This window comes from Stomoxys calcitrans, chromosome 2 (genome assembly GCF_963082655.1).
Source record: "Stomoxys calcitrans chromosome 2, idStoCalc2.1, whole genome shotgun sequence".
Taxonomy (NCBI): Eukaryota; Metazoa; Arthropoda; class Insecta; order Diptera; family Muscidae; genus Stomoxys; species Stomoxys calcitrans.
The window spans coordinates 121,814,713-121,836,372 of record NC_081553.1 but is presented as its reverse complement, the minus strand read 5'-3'; the positions used below and the strand labels follow the sequence as shown (position 1 = coordinate 121,836,372).

The following is a 21,660-nucleotide window of genomic DNA, read 5'->3' as shown; positions in this document are numbered from 1 at the left end:
TGACGATATTCAACAAAAAGGTTAAGAGGGGTACCAAAACGTGTTGTTTCAAATTGCATCCAAATCAAATGAAAAAAATGCTCCCATTATGGGCTCATGCATTATATCGGGAGATCGGGCAGTCGATCTATAGGGCAGCTATATTCAAATCTGGTCCAATCTGTACCGCACTTCACACAAATGGGTAAGGGTCTACCAGAACTCACTGTGCCAAATTTCATCGAAATCGAATGAAAAACTATCAATTTATTGCCTCAAATCTTTAAGTCTGGAGATCGGTCTATATTGCGTTTATATATAACTAAGTTCCCATTTAATGAGATCAGAAGATCGGGTTTACATACAAAGAATGCGAAATCATCAAAAATTGTTTGGAAAATGTTTTTATACTTAAGATATCTGCAAAATTATAAATACTCAATAAATACCTAAGCATTGGGTATTTACCCGGTAGAAACCCATCTCTAGCCATCATCCATGCAGCCAGCCATTCGTCTTCCCCCCAATATTTCCAATCAAACAGAGCACCCCAGGCGTGCTGGCGGGCAGCAAAACGAAATTCGGCTCATTCGGTATTTGCCTATGCGCCACATACATATGATCACTCTCCCATGGCCCACTAATCAGTTGTGTTCTCGCTCCAGACGAGTGCAGACGTGAGTGCTTAAAAGCGTTTTGAGTGGGACTGGCCATATACGTTTGTCGTGAATAAAGCTTAATTTTTTATTGCCTCCAAAGTGAGTTGAATTGAATTTCGGTTGTGCCGCAAACGAAATGAAAAAAAAAATGTAAACAAAGTTAAATAAAACTGCTATCTGCCAATCCTGCGAAAGTGGGACAGATTGAGTGATCGTAGCAAATGTCGATAACACATTTTACTCACTTGCTTTGGGAAACATTAAATGCATTTTTCAATATTTTTCAACGTGAGAAAATGATATTTTGTGACCATGAATTCGAATATATTCGGCTTGAATTGTTTATCAAACAACTGCAACCTATCATCAATGTGTTCCCATATATAGCAATTTGGTCATAAACAAGTTATCATAATTTTTACGAAATATACTAAAAAGTGTTTAGTGATAAATATGAAAAAAAAATATGGAATGAGGAAAAAATAAACACTATTAAGTTAAGCAATGGTCCTGAATTTAACCTGAACAAAAGAATTGTTATACTAACTACACTATGAGAGAAGTCTTTAACAAAAGCTGTTGCTTAATAAGGACACAAATTAACAAACGTATGAATCATACAATCAATGTTTATACAAAAGTATAAAATTAAGAAAAATATGACTTCAAGTGACAGAAGGTTTAGGTGTGCCTCGGTGACCCACAAGACCAGTAGTCAACTTTTGTTTAATTAATTTAAACTACAAAATGCATATCTTGTTTTGTGTCTCATTAATAAAATTTGTCACTGTACAAAAAACCAAAAGGGTTTTTTTAAACGTCAAAAATAACAGTGTAGGCAAAAATATGGCGACCAGTTAACGATAACCCGTGGCCGCGGTGTCTAAAGTTGCATGTAGACTTTCTAAGGAATCCAGTTAAGGATTTTAGGTCGTAGAGCACTTATAAACAAAGTATTCATATGTAGGGCATTTAACCCTGTACCCTTTCTGTGACAGTGATGTAGTATACTGCTCGACTCAGAAACTCTTCCAGATTCGGTTTAACCATGTCCGCCTGTCGATGCTTCCTTTCTGTTCCGTTTGTTTCTTTCTTTAAAAAAAGGTGAAGGGTCGCATTGTATTTGGTGTCGGTAATAACTTCGTTCGATTTATATTGAGCTTTCTCAGAGATCGCACTATACGAGTTGTTGTCATCAGATGAGTATACATTGACCGCAGGTGTACCACAAGGCTTTGTCCTTTCCCCTTCCCTTTTTCTTATTTTCATTGACGATCTATTGGGTCAGACTTCGAATCCAGTCTTCTCATTTGCCGATGACAGTAGTCTGTGTCATTCATATTCATTCGACCATAGGCCTAGTCCTCAAAATATTGTGGACAGGGGGCGCATTATGGATGAGACGATCTCCCAGGATTTGTTGGCCATTTACGAGTGGGGTAGAATGAACAGAGTAGACTTTAACGCACAGAAGACGCAGTGCTGTTTCTTGTCTCACAGGCGATTCACTGACCCACTTCAATCGTTGGCCGAATCTTATATACCCTCCACCATGGATCGCATTTGTCGAGCTCTTTGCGCGGTATCTCTTTTTAGGCAAGCAAAGTATAATGGATAAGAATTTTTATGCTATTGGAGATATATCAAGTTATAGTCCGATTCGGACCATAAGTGAATTGAATGTTGAAGGCCATAGTAGGAGCCCTTGTGTAATATTTCAGCCCATTCGGATAAGAAATTCGCCTTGTAGGGGCTCAAGAAGCAAAATTTCTTTATAGAGGCGAAATAATAAAATTACGTTTTTTTGACAAAAAAAATTACCCTGAAGTTGTGCACAAATCTGGCTAACATATAAAATTTTGTGGAGATATCTTTATCCGTTTACAAATGGCAGATTTTTTTCGAATATTTTTTTTCTCTTCCCACCGTGCGACGTCGATGTTCTCCATTAATGCAAACTGGTCCTTAAATTTATCGAATAATTTTTCTCTTAAACATTCCAAGCATTGCTTCGTCTGCTTTCACAAATACCCATGCTTACGAACCATATAACAACACGGATAGTATCAGTGTCATGTACGAGTATTGTGTCATTTTCGTCTGCCAAGAGGTGGTCTTTTTCCTAAACTGCTTGCTTAATCCAAAGTAGCATCTATTTGCAAATACTATTTGCTTTATTTCAAAATAGGTGTCATTCGTTTCGTTTACGACGGTGCCGAGATAAATTAAGCTTCTGCATATCTCAAAGTTGTGGTTGCCAACTTTCTCCATTTTCTTTATCTACTCGGGTGTACAAGACGTTGTGGTAGTTGATACCATCCATCTTGTCTTATCTCCATTTATTGCCGGACCCACTTTCAATAATTCTATTTCGATTGTTTCAAAGGCTGCAGTTACTTTTCCGCTGACCGATCCATGATAACGATGTCGCCGGCATAGACGAAGAGCATGTATTCTCTTGTGAGTAGAGATCACACGATATGCTGCCTCCTTTGGTATTGAATGGTTAGGAAAGATTCTTTCCGCTTGCTGATAAATGTTACTCAGTAAGAGTAACATTTATCAACAAGCATCATCCTGCAGTCTTATTAAATGTGCAGGGACACTAAACTCAGGCATGGCTTGAAATACATCCATTTGGATGTATAGTACAATCGAAAGCGGCTTTGTAGTCAACAATGAGTTGGCAAGAGTCGACCTGTCCTTCTCTGGTCTTTTCCAGAATTTGGCGCAGGGTGAATATCTAGTCTATGGAGGATTTACCAGCTCTTAAGCCGCATTGATAGGGACCAATTGTCTCATTGGCTATAGATTTTAATCTTTCATGTAGTACGCTCTCGAGTCTCACGTATGTGATGGGGAGGAGACTTGTTTGTCTCCTTTCTTGAGTACGGCACATAGTATATTGAGGTTCCAATCATCGGGTATGCATTATTCTAGCCAGTTTGCGCAGAGGAGCTGACGCATATGCCTTATCAGCATGTAGCCTCACAATCTTCATCAGTTACCAGATTTCCTTCATTGTCTCTGTAGGAGGATGTGGCTGTATCAAAGCCATCGGTTTGATATTTGATTCTTTGGAGCCATTTCCGTACTTCATTCTGTCTCCTGTACATCTCAATTCGCTCACACTCACGTTTATCCATTTCCTTTTTCTTTCTGCGGAGTTGATGTTTCACCCCTTTTCTTTTTTGCGATACCTCTCCTTCATGCGTTACATAGTATCGATACAATCGTTAATTTCCCATCGCCTATATATCAAACGAAAATGAGAAGTTCAAATCAGGAGATCAATTATCAATGCACAGACCAAATATAACAAAATTTAATAAAGTCAGTTGGAAGTCATGAGAGATATTATTGTAAAAAAATTTGAACCAATGGGATAAAAATTGCGCACTCTATAGGCGCAATGTATTTTAAAGGATATATTCTGTGTCAAATCGCTTATTTTTGCTAGATTTTGTCAAAAAAATTAAAATCGAAAAAATATCAATCGATTTTCAGACAAAAAATAAAATATCGATAGTTCCATCAATATGTGGCCGGCTCTGGTTGATACTGATTGGGGGGTTGCTCTGTATGCTGTATTTTTGGCTTCAGTAGCATTTCGGAGGCCACCGTAGCGCAGAGGTTAGCATGTCTGCCTATGACGCTGAACGCCAAGGTTCGAAACCTGGTATGACCATCAGAAAAAATTTTCAGCGGTGGTTTTCTCTTCCTAGTGGTGGCAACATTTGTGAGGTAATATGCCATGTAAAACTTCTTTCCAAAGAGGTGTCGCACTGCGGCACTCATTGATATGTGAGAAGTTTGTCCCTGTTCCTTAAAGGAATGTTCATGGGCAAAATTTGCAAATTTGCATTGCATTTCGACACTCTCAGTCGTACCATGGGTTTCTTGTGGGAGGCTTCTGGCGCTTAAGTCCGGATTTCGCGGTATTTTCCATGAAGTGGGCAATGGTGTGCCACTGCGCCGTTACATCATCGGTACAAGGAATTGTTTGCAGCCTATCAATGTTCAGCTTCCGTGCAGTGTCATATCGCATTTTTCTCGCCACGCTTAAACGGGTGTGAATCTTTGCTGCAACTCGTACCGATTGTAAATCTAAACGCTGAATGAATGCCTCTCATCTATTATAAAATATGGTTCCTTACTTCTTGATCTGGGGACAACTAAGTGGCTTTGTGAATTTTTATACCCCATATTCCGTGAGTTACATGTGTTCGATTTTCGCATTTTTTTATGGGGGTACACATGTCTTTTATATATATAGGTAATATCAGCCATTTTGGACTGTCAGTTTGTTTTTGACACATAAAAATGTTAGTCGTGTTTTGGTGCTCCTGGGGGGATTACTTTGAAGGGGAAATATATTTATGGATGAATATATCTCGATCTCCTGATTTGACTTTTTGAGTCTCTAGTGGCCGCAATTTTTATCCGATTTAGCTGAAATTTTGTACGTGGTGTTTTGTTATGACTTTTAACAACTGTGCCAAGTATAGTATCTTGAGCCTCTAAAGAGCGCAATTATTATCCGATTTGGCTTACATTTTGCACGTGGTGTTTTGTTACGACTTCCAATAACTGTGGTAAGGATGGTCTAAATCGGATACAGATGCCACAGTAACCGATTTTCGGATTTTGATTCTTGAGCCCAACAACTACACCATGTATGGTCTAAATAGGTCCATAATCTGACATAACTGCCATATAAACCGATCTCCCGATTTGACTTCTTGAGCCTCTAGAGGGCGCAATTACCGCTCGATTTGACTGATATTTTGCACGTATTGTTCTACCATGACTTCCAATAACTAATATAGCACCCATATTAAATTATTATTCATTTTGCATGCAATTTTGAGGTTGGTATGTTTAAAGACTTCTAACAGCCATGACAACGACGGCCCATATCGGTCGATAACTTGATATAGCTCTTATATATTTGAAATAATCATTCAAAAAACTTGTCACATGCCATCCATTGTGGAGAGTAAAAGAGATTCGGCCCAGCTGAACTTAACGCACATTCACTTGTTTTATGTTGAAATCTGGTGTTGCTAACTACCATGTTTTTTTGCCATAAGAAGATATAGCCCCCATTTAATCCAATTCAACAAATTGGCTTCTTCAGGTCCTAGACACCTCAATCAGTATCCAATTGAATTTCTTTAAACTAATTTAAATATTGGCTTAATTAATTAGTATACATTTTTAGCAGAATTCATGTTGGTGGGTAATCAAGATTCGTCGCGGTCTCACTTAGATCGTATTTATTTGTTTGTTTCTTGTCTACATTGGAGATTTTTTAGAAATTTTGACCATTTTGCTTTATCGTTGACACAATAAAAACCGCATTTATTTGTTAAAATTTGAATCCACTCGTCATTTTAGGTAGTTAGTTCGTATTTTAAGACGGAGTTGGTCTAATTTGTAAAGAAATTTGCATTAACAATAGGTTGGGCAGAAAATGTTTCACGAGACCGCCTTAAAAATTAACTGCTTATTTATAATAGTAGAGACAAAATACCAGTTGTTAGGGCATTACCAATTACTGATAGAAATCGACTATTAGATTTTGGTTGCTGAACGAGAGACAGGGGCAATTACTTCTTTAAATCTTAGCGCTTTATCGACCAATAGACATTTGTTGGTATATGTACAGCGCAAGGCGGGAATATGGCCATGCATGCAATGAAGGAAGAAGGAGAGAGAGGCGTAAAAGAACACCTTTTTTTGGAGCACATATGGACGAATTTTGCTTACTATTGAGTATGTGATTTTCAAAAAAATTATTAAAATGGACACAGCTTGAAGTACAATAAAATAAATAGTGTTTCAAACTGAAGCAAAAATCAGAAATTGCAATTTTAGTTGAACAACCGTAAAATTGGAATTTGCATATAGTTCTATATATATATATATATATATATATATATATATATATATATATATATATATATATATATATATATATATATATATATTTACAATTCAGACTTGAATCACATACAATTGGGGATATAAGGAACTTCAGTGATAAGTGTCGCCTTGCAATAAAAAGAGTTTTCCTGTCTCTGGAAGCTACATACTTTTGGAGGGCTTAAAATGTCTTTCTTCTGCTTCCTAAAATTTAGTTCTATTTAACATTCGGAATAAAACTACTGTATTCCTCCTCAATTGATCTAAAGTCTTTAAGTGCCTACTTTCTTATATACACAGAATAGTATGTTGAAGCATAATTGGATAAGGGTTCCTTTATTAAGTTTTAACTAGAAATTTTTAACTAGAATTCCGTCGCTTTAATAATTACGGTTAACAAATGCCAACATTATTGTAAATTACCCAAAATCTGACGAACATATGTATGGGAGCTATATCTAAATCTAAACCGATGTTGATCAAACTCTTAAGATATCGCAGTAGATGCCAAAAAAGTGCCCCATGCCACTATGGGCATACACCTAAGCCAGTAATCGGCTTGTTGTGCGCTCCAAATACAAAAATTTAACCTCGAAAAAATCTAAGTAAGGAATTCCGTTCTACTTACAAAATGCTTAATTGTTTTCCATGCCACTCCCCTAAGTTGGTTCATGTCTGGTATAGTGTCCCCACCTAAGTACCGGTGTCTGTTAGACGCGAAAGCCGGGCAATGACAAAGTAAAAGCTCCAAGTCGCCGGAATCTCCGCCTGCAGGACCGTATTATGGTCAGGTAGCCTAAAACAGATCTCAGTCCCTGGGTTCTCTATGTAGACCCCCAAGCCCACTCTGTCCTCTAGCTTTGATCCATCCGTGTAACATGATCTTCCAGATGGCAATACTAGGGTTCCGTCAATCCAAGACTGTGCCGCTGGCAGCAGTGCCTCGCACTCGACCTAAAGGTTCATTTCAGGTATTCGATAGGTAAACTTTTCCCTTCCTTCCAGCTTTCCTATTGTCGACTATTCAATATTTATATTTTCTACACAAATTAACATGGACAGACAGACAGACGTACTCAGCTTCTCGAATCAGGAAGTGGCTCTGAGTCCATCTGTATGCCTATCAATGGGTCTAGCTCTCTTTCTTCTGCGTGTTACAAACAAATGCATTAAGTTATAATACCTTGTACCAAAGTAGTGGCCCACAGTGCAAAGTGATCAATATGTCAACGCAGTGCTAGGTTTTTTTTACGGGTATACAAAAAATTGTTTAAAATATTTCTTAATTGTATTCCTCAAATGTATTTAGAATTTTTCTAAGACAGCTCTATTTTTGGGTATATTTCTACCCATTCGTCGTTAATTGTTTAAAGTTTTTGATATAGGTAATGAGGAAATATTATGGTTGTGTTGAGTAAAATTAATTTTTTAACCACCGTGCAGATGATAAATAATTATAATGTTCGTGCCAAGTTTCGAACACGTCATCATCATAAGCGACATCCATTGGATAAATTAAATATGATATCCTAATATAGTTCCTAGGTAAGGTTAGGTTGATTGGGTTCCTCACTATAGGTAAGTTTACACGTAGGCCAGTTTGGCCCATTGACAGAAAGAAAGAGTGGAGGTTATACACGGATAAAATAAACAGGAAGCATGGTAATCCAAAGAGGGAGGGGGGAGTGAATTTAAAGGCCTATGCCTCACGCATGTGCCTTCGCCGGATCTTAGCCTACGTCGGAACCATCCCGACCCGTTAACAAATATCAGTAGACCTCACAGAGGTCTACTCACAATACCACCCAGATCGCAGAAGATCCGCCCACGCAGAAAAAGAGAGCCTGAGTCCGTCTCCTTCTCGATAGTCTTCTTCACATTCTCATCAATATAACTCCTGCAGAAGTCATTTTGCGGTATTCCCATGCGTTCTATGGCACTGAGTCCGGTTATGACCACTGTCAAGGTGCTCAGCGTCCTCTTATTGGACGCCCTTCACTCTTTCGTCCTCCTCAGGTCAATGACAATGCACAGCGCCTTGGCAGTTCGGGAACCATCCGCCGAGTTCCATCTTGCCACCAACCTGGCTTTGGATCCCATCTCATCTACTACATGGCACGTAGGCAAGACCGGTGACTGGTTCGCCTGGCGCAGACTAACCCATCTTGGGGTATTCGTTTACTGTAATCCCTTCTTGTCCGGGAACCCATATCAGAGTCACATCGAGGACCCGGAGCCTATACAATCCACCAAACCCCTTCACCTCATCGTCCTCGAACACAAGGCCTTGGTCGCCTCCATACCGTCCACATAAATCCTCAGTTTTGAGGGTGGTAAGTCCCTTACCAGAATTTCTCTTGCGGCTATTGCAATGTCACAGACCTTTACCTGAAAGAATGTACACTCGTCTGGTAGTCCCAGAGACATACCGATATTGAGTGCGTCGGAGTAGACGCCCAATCCGGTGGTTGGCTCCATCTAGGAGCTATAAATGAAGATCGAGGTCTTATCTTCCTCAAACGCTGAATTCGTCCTCCATTCATCCCTCCTGAGACAACGAATCCTGAATGAACTAATCACAACAGGCACCGGTGCCAAACAGTCGGAGATCCTCCTAAGTCTACTCTCTGCATCCAATCCAATGGAATTGTGGCCGCCCCTTTCCTCCTTCGGCAAGCCGCAATGGCGTAGTTCCGAATATATGCCTCAATGGGCTTCATTTCCGGCATCGCCTCCAGACCTGCCTGCGGTACGGATTTCAGTGCCTCTGTGATCCCGACGCATCTGGATTCCTTGAAGGTCACAACTCAGATCCAAATGCAAGCTAAGTATTTTACGTCTTCCATTGCCCACACACAGATTTCACAAAACAGGAATTTGTAAGATGTGGCACAGATGAACTTCACGTCAAGTTTTTTTTTTCATTAAATACTTGTAACCCACAGCCAGATGGCCCAAATAGCCAAATCACAAAAACCACTAACTAACATTATAGATTTTCAGCAATTTTACTAAAAATGTTTAGAAGCCAGAGTCGATAAGTCCTTCATTGGGACTTTGAATGTGGCACACGTCCATTTTACCTATCACACTACAACGACACACTTTTATAATTAGTTAAAATTAAAAATAATAACATTTGAATAAATATTAACATTTTGCACGTTTTCGAGCTCGTTTGATTGGAAGCTGCTCTATTCACCGTTGGCAATGGACGCCTTACAAATATTTGCACACTGTAAATTTTTGCATTGCCATCGAAAGAAAATTTGCCTGCACACACTTTTGGCGTTTAGAAAAACAGCGCAAAACTATATAAGCGAATAATTTATTATATACTGACTGGCTATAATCGCAGATCCATGCATCCAACAATGATCGAGCGTGTAATAAATTTAAATAGCCACCAATTCAGAGCTATTAAATTGTTAGTTATGGCTGTGTATGGCACTTCCAACAGATTTGTCGTCAATTTTCATCATGAATTTTGTTAGAATTAAACGTTTTATCACTTCGATGATATGACAATGTACACATGGAACCACATGCATACATACATACATACATACATACATAGTATGGACGAACAAACAGAGATATGTATTTAGATTATCGCTTGTCAATTAATTATATGTAAATAGAAGGCTGTACATTGAAATGGGTTTATGGCAGTTGATGGTGTTCCAAGTGATTGTTCACAAGTTTATTACAGCTAAAGTCAGCGTGGACGATTCTAAGCCTGAGACTATCAAATGGAGATAGCCGAACTGAAATATCACTTCAACTTGGCTTGTTGTATTACGTCAGACCCACATTAATGTTCATAGATACTTTGTGTGCATTTTATACACGTTTTTCAATTGAACTATTTGAATCAGCCAATCTATATTTTTAATTTCATATTTGAAGCAGGTTATGGCTTATGTGACAAATATTATCTTGGAGTATATTGAACACAATTTCAATTGGAGCACCTTTGCTCGTCAATATCAATAGAATAATTAAAAAAAATATAATTTGGAGAGCCCATTTCAATGTATTGTAAGAAACATTTAAAAAAAGTGTGTCACGTGGAATTTTTTCAAGTTGTTTACCCGTAATCATATAGTGGTTCAAAAACAAAACATAAAAAGTATGGAAATATACAGGAACCTTTCAATGAATTTAATATTATGCCAAGCATGGTCCGATTCGGCCTTTAACCTGATTGCTATTGCTATCGGTCTAAAGCATATGAATTGAACATACTGAACTGTAAATAAAATTCTGATTCGTGATAGATGGTGTATAACATTCCGCCGGGTCAAATAAAGTGCGTTTTTAGAAGTTTTCAATAACTTATTGTTCAAGCTTTGTCCTTCACAATTCATTCAATTGAATATTTTAGGAGTAAACTAAAATGTTCTTTTCCAAAACTTTCAAATTAAAAAAAAAAAACATTGTTATTAAGTAGTCCCATATTGATAATTCCGTTAATCTAATGGCAAACGTCAAGGGAATATTAAAATAAATATTTACAGTAAAGTTCCACTGTGGAAACATTTTATCTTATGCATAATAATTAATTTGTCTGTGTTTGTTTGTCGATTTGTTTGTCAGTTTGTATGTTTGTTCCATATAGACTCAAAAACGTCTGAATCGATTATCTTGAAATTTTCACAGATTGTGTAGGTTGGTCTGGAAGGAAACTTAGTCTTTATAATTTTTTGATATCGGAAGGGTTGGGACCATCCCTCATACCCCTAAAGTACCACCCAAAAATAAAAGTGTACCGATCGGAACAATATGGGATTCAAATGTAAGGTATTCAGGAGTAGAATACGAATTTCATATTAAAAATTGGGTCCAAAAAACTGGGGGCCCGCCCCAACTCCAAAATAGGTTCCTTGGACGAGCATGATAATATGGCACTCAAATGAAAGGTATTCGGGAGTATATTACGAATATGGTCAGGAAGAAGAAAAATGCTTTTTAAATTGTTGATATTGGAAGGGGCGGACCCTCCCCGTTACCCCAAAAATACCGCCCAAAATCACTGGACCGATAAAGACAATATGGATATCAAATGAACAGTATTGAAGAGTAGAATACGGATATGATATTAAAAATTGTGTTCAAGTACCCAGAACCCCAAAATATCGAAAAGCAGACAAATTGGTCGTCCATATCAACAGGCCAATGATCATGGATCACTTCTTATGAGTCCGAACGGCTTAACCACACCTCTCCGTAGAAAAGTCATAAATGGCTGATAACACCATAAATGTTGCAAGCATTAAACCAGTTTGCCCTGGTGTAGCCATATGGTAACGTAAAAATTTTGATGGGTTTTTATAATAAAGGATGATTTTTTAAGAACATAAAATTCAGAAAAAGGCATGAAATCTTTGTTTGAAATGACAGTACAGTGAATATATTATAATGTTTGAAGATTATTTTGTGGAAGACACCTCGAAACTTGTTGTCAGAGGTTTTAGAATGAGCGCAGAAGATCGAGGCGCTTGGAACGCTATTCTACGTTCGGCTAGTGGAACAAATATTCTGTCATAGCCAATTAAAGAAAGAAAAAGTTTGAAGATTATATCATGCAAATGATGATTGTGACTGCGCCCCAATTGGTCCATCCACTTGGTTCAATTTTGGCACATTTCGGCCGGTTTCTCACGAATAAATGCTTCAATGTGGTTTGCCAGTGCGTCTATTGAAGCGGGCTTGTCTGTATAGACACGAGCTTTAACATAACACCTAAAAATAGTCTAAACGCGTTAAACCGCACGATCTTGGCGGCCAATTGACCGGTCGTGAACGTGAAATAAAATGTTCACCGAATTCGTCTCTCAATAAGTCCATTGTTACGCGTGCTGTGTGGCATGTGACACCTTTTGTTGAAACCACATGTAATGCAAGTCAAGCTCTTGCATTTTGGACAACAAAAAGGTTGAGATCATCTCACGGTGGCGCTCACCATTCACAGTTATGTTACGGTTCGCATCATCTTTGAAGAAGTACGGTTCCATGATGTCACCAGCCCATAAATAATCTGCTGGCGTTGTTCGTTTGTAAGACGATTCATGGTTAAATTATAGACCAAACTGAAGATGTTTGACAGTGAAACAAACCTCGAAACGTGCGCGAGCTGTTTAAACCAGTGTTGCCAAAAAGATAATAGCTAAAAAAATCACTCTTTATTTTCACTATTCAATTTTAACGGTTTGATATAACAAATTGGCGTGTCTTTAAAATGTGAACCTTTCAAACAAATGGTCGTTTGTCATTGTTAATGTCCAAAACATTGTCCGCTGACAATTTTTTCTGAAGCTCTACCCGGGATTTGAACCTAGGCGTTTTTATTGGTTAACCAAATCAACATCTGAACGATCAAAACAAGTGCATTCGGTGGCGACGTGCCATTATTATACCCTCCACCATAGGATGGGGGTATACTAATTTCGCCATCCTATTTGTAACTCCTCGAAATATTCATCGAAAACCCCATAAAATATATACATATATATCGGGTTGCTCAAAAAGTAATTGCGGATTTTTTAAAAGAAAGTAAATGCATTTTTAATAAAACTTAGAATGAACTTTAATCAAATATATAATTGCCATTTTGTTCGATAACCTTTTGCCATCTTCCTGGCAAATTTAGTATTCCACGCTCATAGAACTTCTGGCCTTTATCTACAAAAAACTGAACCAAGTGCGATTTTATAGCCTCATCATTGCCGAAAGTTTTACCATTTAAGGAGTTCTGCAAAGATCGAAATAAATGGTAGTCTGATGTTGCAAGGTCAGGGCTATATGGTGGATGCATCAAAAGTTCCCAGCCAAGCTCACTCAGTTTTTGGCGAGTGACCAAAGATGTGTGCGGTCTAGCGTTGTCCTGGTGGAATATGACACCTTTACGATTGACCAATTCTGGTCGCTTCTCCTTGATGGCTGTATTCAATTTGTCCAATTGTTGACAGTAAACATCCCAATTAATCGTTTGGTTCCTTGGAAGCAGCTCAAAATATACCACACCCTTCCAATCCCACCAAACAGACAGCATAACCTTCTTTTGGTGGACATCAGCCTTTGAAGTGGTTTGAGCTGGTTCACCATGCTTGGACCATGATCGTTTTCGACTAACGTTGTTGTAAACAATCCATTTTTCATCTCCAGTTATGATTCGTTTTGAAAACGAATCGAATTCATTGCGTTTAAGATGGATATCACAAGCGTTGATTCGGTTTGTTAAATGAATTTCTTTCAATACATGTGGTACCCATATTAAAATTGACGCCAAACAAACATATATAAACAAAATTTCGCGCACTTTTTTTCTAAAGCAAGCTAAAAGTGACGGCTGATAACTGACAGAAGAAAGAATGCAATTACAAAGTCACAAGCCGTTGAAAACATTTGTCAACGCCGACTACAATACCGACAATTACTTTTTGGGCAACCCAATATATTCTTGATCGTCATGACATTTTAAAACGATCTAGCCATGTCCTACCGTCTGTAGAAACTTTCTAACTTTCGAAGGAGTAAAGCTAACCGCTTGAAATTTTGTACAAATACTTCTTATTGTTGTTGGATTAACCAGCTTCGACCAATTTGTTTTTATTTCTTGCTTCTGTTTCAAAAAAAAAACAACAAAAACACTTTAGAGTCCAAGCAATTGTGGTGTGTTAATTGTATAAGGAGCGGGCTGCAATGATCACGATTTCGCCCTTTGCCAGGGGGCTCATGATATTGCGATGTCAACGAAAGATTACATGCTTCCACCTACTCATTATTTGAATACCCACCACCATAGGATAGGGGGTATATTCATTTTGTCATTCCGTTTGCAACACATCGAATATCAATTTTCGGATGGTCGTACAATTCCAAGACGATTTAACCATGTCCGTGTGTCTCCACAGCCTTCAAAAATTGAGATATTGAGCTGGAATTTTGCCAGATACGTCTTTTTGCTGCACATAGTTTAAGTTCTTGAACAGGCCAACACGGACTATATTTGAATATAGCTGCTATATAGACCGATCTGCTGATAAAGCGTCTGTAGCCAATAAAAGCTTTATTTTTTATCCGATTTCGCTGAAGCAGTGTGTAGTCTTAGGCCTCTTGACATCTGACCCAAATATGGTTCAGATCGGAATATATTTAGATATAGCTGCCATATAGACCGATCTGCCGATAAAGTGTCTAAAGTCCATAAACGCTTCATTTATTTCCGAATTTCGCTGATATTTCAAACAGTGAATTATTTTAAGCCTCCCGACATCTGACCTTAATATGGTTCAGATCGGACTATATTTAGATATAGCTGCCATATAGACCGATCTGCCGATAAAGTGTCTGAAGCCCATAAAAGCTTAATTTATTACTCGATTTCACTGAAATGTGAATCAGTGAATTGTTTTAAGCCTCCCGTCATCCGACCTGAATATGGTACAGATATTTAGATATAGCTGTCATATAGACCGATATGCCGATTAAGGGCCTGACGCCCATAAAAGCTTTAATAATTACCCGATTTCACTGAAATTTGAGCCAGTGATTTTTTTTAAGCCTCCCGCCATCTGACCCAGATATTGTTAATATCAGACGATATTTAGATATACCTGTCATATAGGCCGATATGCAGATTAAGGATCTGAAGCCCATAAAAGCTTTATTTATTACCCGATTTCGTTGAAATTTGAAATGGTGAGTTGTTTTAACCCTCTTGACATCCGACTCAAATATGAATCAGATCAGACTATATAGATATAGCTGTCTTATAGACCGATCTTCTAATTTTATTGTCCATATCGATATAGGGTCAATAATTGGATATAGCTCATATATATTTTAAAAAGCCATTCAAAGAACTTGACATTTGCGATTCAATGGCCCGGCTGAACTTAGCATGCCTTTACTTGTTTCTATTTCGAATTTTATTAGTTTCAATAATCATAGGTTTTCAGATGAGACCCCGTACTAAAAAAACAAACATCCGACAAATTATTTGGCAGATAGCATTCATCTCTTGTTTATTACACTTCATTGTCTAAAAATTGCAAATTTGCCCATGATCATTTCATTTCGGAACAGCGGGCATGCTTCTTGAACATTAATGTATTTTTTCCGATGCCAGCTTACACTCAATGAAAGGTACCTCCTTTTTATTGCCGAGTCCGAACGGCGTGCCGCAGAGCGACACCATTTTGTATTGATGTTTACAAGGCGGATTACCTAAGGCAAATAGATCAAATGTGTCGCCAACACTAGCAGGGGTTCATCATCGCTTTCCCGGCTACGGTGGTTCCACTTGTCTGCTGTCGGACAAAAAAATGCGGTTTTAAATATTTTGAATTTTTTTTATTGAAACATATATTTGTTGTTTTCTATTTATAATACAAACTACGGAATTTCAAGTGACAAAATAAAGTAACACTTCTCTAATAAATATTATAAGAAGTGAAAAGACGATAAGTTTGTCCGGGCCGAACTTTGAATACCCACCTCCTCGGTATATATAATCCACCTTTCGTCAAAATCACGTGAGAAATGCATACCTTATGCCCCATAGCAGCTATACCGAACCAAATTGTGTATAACAAAATATTGGTGTTTTTAGTAGCTATATTTCATTTGAACCATATACGACATGGATGTCGAAAAGCTTAACATAAGTCATTGTGTCAAATTTCAGTGAAATTGGATTATAAATCTGTCTTTTATGGGGCCAAGTCTTTAAATCGAGATATCGGTCTATATAGCAGCTATATCCAAATCTGGATCAATTTGGGCCAAGTTGCAAAAAAAATGTCGAAGGGCCAAACACAACCCACTGTCCCAAATTTCTGCGACATTGGACAATAAATGCGCCTTTTATGGGCCTAAAACCTTAAATTGAGAGATCGGTCTATATGGCAGCTATATCCAAATCTGGACCGATCTAGGCCAAATTGAAGAAAGATGTTGAAGGGCCTAACACAACTCACTGTCCCAAATTTCAGCAAAATAATGTGGATAATAAATGTGGCTTTTAAGGGCCTAAGACCCTTATTCGGCGGATCGGTCTATATGGGGGCTATATCAAGATATAGTCCGATATAGCCCATCTTCGAACTTAACCTGATTGTGGACAAAAAAAGAATCTGTGCAAAGTTGCAGTTTAGTATCTCTATTTTCAAAGACTGTAGCGTGATTTCAACAGACAAGCGGACCGACGGACGGACATGGCTAAATCGTCTTAGATTCTTACGCGGTTCAAGATTATATATACTTCATAGGGTCGGAAATGGATATTTCGATATGTTGCAAACGGAATGACAAAATGGATGTACCCCCATCTTTCGGTGGTGGGTATACAAATATTGAGGATTATTGAAGAAGGGTACACAATCGCATTTTATTTTGTCCGAAAGTTTATATTTAACATCGTTTTTATGGGATTGGCTATGAAAACATTTTTTTCAGTTTACATGGGAGTGGAAAACGAAGGTTTAAAGGTGTTTTCAATAGCCTAAAATTATATAATAAAGTATAATTGTATAGCTACTTAATTCACATTTCATTAATCTATGGTGGTTGTGCATACCATTTTGGAAATGTTAAAAGTATTAGTACCGTACCACGCGCAATATTGCTAAGTTGACTGCAGAGATATTGAAACCAGGGTAAATTAAATTTTGATTGCTTGTGGCATAACCCTTTTTTGGCAATAAATTTGTTATTAATCTTCCATCAATGTTGCAAATGTACTTTTAAATGCCAGAAGAGTGGAATTTAATTATGCCCCCTCGCAAACCCACGCAAGTCACAAAAAATTTCATCTTATCTGTATTGATTTAGCTTTCCAAACGTAGCAAACAATTGTCGCCTATTAATCTTGAATAATTTTTTGTAGTTGCTGATTTCGTTTTTTGTTTATTATTTCTGAAAGAACAATAACTTAAGTGAATTATTCATTAAATGAACATTATGTGAATTGTGTCTTCTTATGAGCGGCTAAAGAAGATTGTGATTCTCTCACATGATCAACATGAGTAAAAAATAAACACAGCATTTATTCGTTCAACTGATTGCTTTTAAGACGTCCATATCAAAATATTCTTAAAATAAAAATTAATTTTGACGTAATACACACTTTGTACGTGGAATCGCGTCACCTTTTATTGCTGATCCTGATAAAAAAAAACCTTTATCATCAAGGTTTTTGTAGTACGTGTGCACATTTGAAGGGAAATGTAACTCTCAACAAGTGACTTTGTGGCCGGAGTGCTTTGTTCTCATAACCAATCAGTGGATAAAGGCAATCCCCATATGGCTAGCTGCCCATTGTAAATCATTGTTTTCCAACATCTGTCAGCGTTAAGACAGGTCTTTGAACTGAACATTATTCGATTGCGCAAATCCTGGTGTAATGTTTTATGGCTTTTATTTTGATGTAAACACTTTTATAAATATCTGGCGCTGGAACAGGTCCGGCTTTCAGAAACTGGTTATCACATTGACTGCATGTTTTTTTTTGTCAATGGTGACATACTTCCCCGAAAGTCAGTTAAATTTATTAAACTTGGCGCCAAAATCTCTTACTGAATAACGAATGAAAAGTTTAAATAGGAAATCTAGTGATTTAAACGGCAGTAATGGCATGTCAATGTAATTGGCAAAGTTCTACAGTCTGCCACATTGAGCGTAAAACAAGAGATATGTAATTTTCCAAGTTTAAATCAAATTAGTGCTAAACGTTTCCGTCATTCTTTGGCTATTATCAAAGTGGATCAGTGGACTGCATATTTGTCTTATAAATATGAAAATTTGTGTACCTACCCTTCATCTTAGGATGTGGTGTTCACCATCTGCATCATTTGATTTGTAACTCATCCAAATATTGGTCTAAGATTCTAAAATGTATATTAGTCATTGATTGTTCCGATGTACAAAGACGAATTAACTACACTTAACGAATACGTTTTTGAAAATAGCAAAAAAGTTATTAAAAAAAAACAGTTTTTGTCTGATGATTACTTGAAATAAGGATATGATCATGAATGATATATTGTTCCGACAGCGTAGTGCCGATTGTCACACAACTTACGAAGCAATGATTTTTTGGGCAAGAAATTTAATTATTATACCCTCTACCATAGGATGGGGGTATACTAATTTCGTACAACGGCTTCTTTCATGACCTTTAACATATGTGTCTAATGTGGTCTGAATCGATCAATAGCTTGATACAGCTCCCATATAAACCGATCTCCCGATTTTGTTTCTAGAGCCCCTACAAGGCGCAATTCCAAACCGAATGAACTGAAATATTACACAATGACCTCAACAATGTCCAGCATTCATTTATGGTCCGAATCGGACTATAAGTTGTCTTTTTATCTTATGTCGTGGCGATATAAATCATTTGGTTTGACAATTCAGGAAGTCTTCAAAAACCAAAAGAGCGAAATAATTTCTTTAAGCATTTCTTTCAGTCGTCGTGGTGAATTTGGTTTCTCTATCAGGGATGATAAATGGGATTTGAAAGTATTATAAAAGGGAATTAACGTTACCGAATACACAGAAACGACAAGAAGTGAAATAATTTTCGGATATATCCGCCGATTTTTTCAGTAATTATCTTGGTTTTTATATATTGGAAAAACCTACCAATGACTTTTATTTTTAACCCGTACATGCCTTGACACCAAATTTGAATTGTCAGAATCCCTCCGATAGGGTTACACGACACATATCTATTTTTGGGCTGTCAGACACACACTATACTCCCAATAACCTTTCATTTGACACCTGTCTTATCCTTATCAGTCAACAAGCATTACTTACAAGCATTACTTGACAAAAAGTATTTTCTTGAAAGCATATCCTCCATTTTTTATTCCTTTTGATCCCGATAAATAAAATACGAAATATTATGGAGATCTGTTAACGTAGTCCGTGTCGCCACGACCTCCAAAGTTGTATGTAGTGATTTCTTAGCTATCCAGTTGAGTATTTTAGGTACTAGCATGAAATTTACAAACGGACTACTAAGTTACATGAAATCTTATATATAACCGGTAAGGAAGCTCAAAATTCGGGCGGAGCTGACTATATACTATACTATAATAACCTACACCTACCCCACAATTATAAATTCGGGCAATATATGAGAGCTATATCTAAATCTGAACCGATTTTGATGAAATTCAGCAGATATATTAGGATTCATGCCAAATTTTGTGTAGATCGTTTGAAAATTGTAGCTACTATGGTCATGTAAGTGCAAAACGGGCGATACATATATATTGGAGCTATATCCAAATCTGAACCGATTTTTATGAAATCCCGCGGATATGTTGAAAATTGTAGCTGCAATGGTCATTTAAGTGGAAATCGGGCCATACATATATTTGGCAGCTATATCTAAATCTGAACCGATTTTTACCAAAATCAATAGCGTTCATCCTATCGAATCAGAAAGTGATTCTAAGTCGATCGGTATACTTATCAGTGGGTCTAGCTCTCCTCCTTCTAAGCGTTGCAAACAAATGCACAAACTTATTATACCCTGCACCACAGTGGTGGTGTAGGGTGTATTGTTTGTTTGTTTGTTTCGTATAGATTAAAAATCGGCTGAACCGATTTTTCGAAATTTTCACAGATTGTGTAGGCTGGTCTGGAAATAAACATAGGCTATATAATTTTTTGATATCGGAAGGGGAAGCACCCTTCCCTTTACACAAAAAACACCACCCAAAATCAAAAGTGGACCACTCGGAACAATATGGGTATCAAATGAAATGTATTGGAGAATTGAATAGGAATATGGTATTAACATTTGAGTCCTAATATCCAGCGGGCCGCCCAAGCCCAATACTTCCCCAAAAACAGGCATATTGGACGTTCATGTCAATATGGGACTCAAACGAAAGTTATTCTTTAGTAGATTTCGCATTTGGCATTCAAAATCAGGTCGAAGTATAGGCGGTCACCCCACCCCACCAACAAACGCCCCAAATGTGCATCATCATAATCACTGTATGGAATTCGGTTCGTTTGTTTGATTCGTACAGAATCAAAAACGACAGAACCGACTTTTTAAAATTTTCACAGATTGTGTAGGTTGGTCTGGAAAGCAACATAGGCTATATAATTTAATATAATAAAGGGGGAGCACCCTTCCCCATACCCAAAAAACGCCGCCCAAAATCGAAAGTGAACCGATCGGAATAATATGGGTATTAAATGTAAGGTATTGGAGAGTAGAATACGAATATGGTATTAAAATTTGTGTCTAAATACCCAGCGGGCCGCCTAACCCCAAAACTCCCCCAAACAGGCATATTGGTCGTTCATGTCAATATGGGACTCAAATGAAAGGTATTCGGGAGTAGATTACGAATATGGCAAAAAAAAAAAAAATAGAGTCCATGTAATGGGAGGTGTTCGCACCACCAAAACCGCCCAAGTGGGCATATTAGCCGGCCATGGCTACATAGGACTCAAATGAAAGCAATTTGGTAGTAGATTCGGAAAATAACATTTAAATGTGTGTCAAAGAACCAAGATGGTGTTTAACCTTCTTAAAACACCTCAAATAGGTTATATGACCCATCATGACAATACGGGACTCAAATGAATGGCATTTGAGAGTAGAACAGGAATCCAGTTTTGGGGCCAAGTGTTTGTGGGTAAGCCCCAAAGCACCACCTAATTTGCACTTATATCCCAAACATATCAATGTGGGGCTCATATAGAAGGTGTTTGGAGTAAAGAACGATTTTGATACCTATTTTTAGGGCAAAGTGACGGAGTGGTAGCCTAATACTCAAAACGCCCTCCAAACCGTACATATTTCTCGACCATGCCAATTATGGAACTAAATGAAAGGTGTTTGGGAGTAGAGCACGAATTTGACATATATATATATATATATATATATATATATATATATATATATATATATATATATATATATATATATATATATATAGAAGAAATGTTTGAGGTACCATTCCACCCCCAAAAATCACTCCCCGTCAAATGGATATAACGACCTTTAATGACAATATAGGGTTCAAATGAAACAGGACTTATTTACCGACTATGCTTA

At 37.5% G+C, this 21,660-nt stretch overlaps 1 protein-coding gene across 2 annotated transcripts in view; it reads left to right on the top strand.

Annotated features, from left to right (window-relative positions):
• LOC106082210 (adenosylhomocysteinase-like 2) overlaps window positions 1–21,660 on the top strand; it is a 135,908-nt gene that overhangs the window by 97,434 nt on the left and 16,814 nt on the right. Inside the window, exon 1 of one of the 2 annotated variants that reach the window (XM_059362236.1) lies at window positions 616–737. The exons of the other annotated variant lie outside the window; for it this stretch is intronic. The gene's annotated coding sequence lies outside the window, so the exon portion shown is untranslated. Of the gene's footprint in view, window positions 1–615; window positions 738–21,660 lie in introns of those variants that run through there. 2 annotated transcript variants of the gene reach the window in all.